At 43.7% G+C, this 1,899-nt stretch overlaps 1 pseudogene; it reads right to left on the reverse strand.

Moving 5' to 3' along the window:
• Positions 1-242: 242 nt before the first annotated feature.
• Positions 243-794, reverse strand: LOC105533679 (annotated as a pseudogene).
• Between the last annotated feature and the right edge of the window lie 1,105 nt (positions 795-1,899).

The raw sequence follows: 1,899 nt of genomic DNA on the forward strand, positions 1-1,899 counted from the left end.
GGAGTTCAAGACCAGCCTGGCCAACATGGTGAAATGCCATCTCAACTACAAATACAAAAATGTTAGCCAGGCGTGGTGGCACATGCTTGTAATTCCAGCTACTCGGGAGGCTGAAGTAGGAGAATGGCGTGAACCCGGGAGGCGGAGCTTGCAGTGAGCCGAGATTGCGCCACTGCACTCCAGCCTGGACGAAAGAGCGAGACTCCGCCTCAAAAAAAAAGAAAAAAAGAAAAAAAAAGAATTTCGTAATAGAATAAGGAAAAATTGAGAGCAAGACCCAAGCGAATAGGATGCGCGGGTGTAAGTTCTGTCATAGCAATATCACTATCAGCTTTATAAGCCGCTAGGCTGTTGTCCACAGCCTCCTTCCTGCCATTCCTGTGGCAAATTCTGCCAGATACCTGTGGTAGTCCCCTTTCATTTTATAACAGAAAACTTTGGACTCGCCAGTGTTAGCTGCTGGAATGAGGTTTTTGTCCAGCACATCCAGAATGTCACAACAGATTAACTTTAGCTCAGTCTCAACCATTTGCTGATATTCCCAAATCATTTTTAGCTTGTCTTCTCCCTTGTTTTCTTCTGTTCAATGCTGCTGATTATTCTCCAGAAGGCTCTTCTAGCTTCAATCACATTCTTATATGAAACAGACAAGAGGTTTCTTTCTTCAACTGTCAGCTCCACATCCGTCCCAGCTACTTTCTTCATTGACTACACCATTTCTTGGAAGATACTGCGGATTCAGTTCCCAGAGCACGTCGTATTGCTCAGCCTGCTCGGCCAGCTTTGCCTGGTACCAGATCTTCTTGTTTTCTTTTTCTTTTCTTTTCTTTTCTTTTTGAGACGGAGTCTAGCTCTGTCGCCCAGGCTGGAGTGCAGTGGTGTGATCTCGGCTCACTGCAAGCTCTGCCTCCTGGGTTCACGCCATTCTCCTGCCTCAGCCTCCTGAGTAGCTGGGGCTACAAGCGCCCACCACCACGCCCGGCTAATTTTTTGTAGTTTTAGTAGAGACGGGGTTTCACCGTGTTAGCCAGGATGGTCTCGATCTCCTGACCTCGTGATCCGCCCGTCTCGGCCTCCCAAAGTGCTGGGATTACAGGCGTGAGCCACCGCACCTGGCCACCAGATCCTCTTGATCATCCATAGCGGCAGCGGCTCCCACAGGGTCTGTGCGATGGATGGAAGCAAATAGCGTCTCTCTCACAGCCTCTCTCGCCCCACGTCCGGGGAGCAAAAATGGTGGCGCCGCAATCCGGGACTTCCGCCTGCGCAAGCAGGCAACTGCTCAGCTCTATGGCAACCACTCCCTGGCAACTAATGATTTCTTAAATAATACAACAAAAAAGCATGATCAAGAAGAAACTGATAAACTTCATCAAATTCAGAAACATTTCTTTCAAACACCAAGAAGAATATATAATCTAAGCTGCATAATGAGAGACAATATTTCAAATTATATATCTTCTTAGGCTCTAGTATCCGGAATAAACAAAACCAAAACAGAACTCTTACATGTCAAATAAAAGGACAAATTACCAATTAAAAACGGTAAAGGGAGTTGAATATATGTTTTACCAAAGAAGATATACAAACTGCTAATACGAACATAAAAATACGCTCAATGTAATTTGCTACTAGGAAAATAAAAATCAAATGACAAAGAGATAACAATGAACACTCTATATTGGTTATAACAGACAATAACAAGTGTCAGCAAATGTGGAAAGTATGGAATTTCTATGCATTGCAGCTGGAAAGATAAAATAATGTAGTCGTTTTGTAAAACAATTTGACAATTCTGCAAAATTTTAAACACAGAATTGCCACATGGCCTAGAAATTTTTCTCCACATATGTATGCAAAGGAAATGAAAACATAACTCACACAAAAACTTGCATGTGA

This window comes from Mandrillus leucophaeus, unplaced genomic scaffold (genome assembly GCF_000951045.1).
Source record: "Mandrillus leucophaeus isolate KB7577 unplaced genomic scaffold, Mleu.le_1.0 Scaffold1279, whole genome shotgun sequence".
Classification (NCBI taxonomy): Eukaryota; Metazoa; Chordata; class Mammalia; order Primates; family Cercopithecidae; genus Mandrillus; species Mandrillus leucophaeus.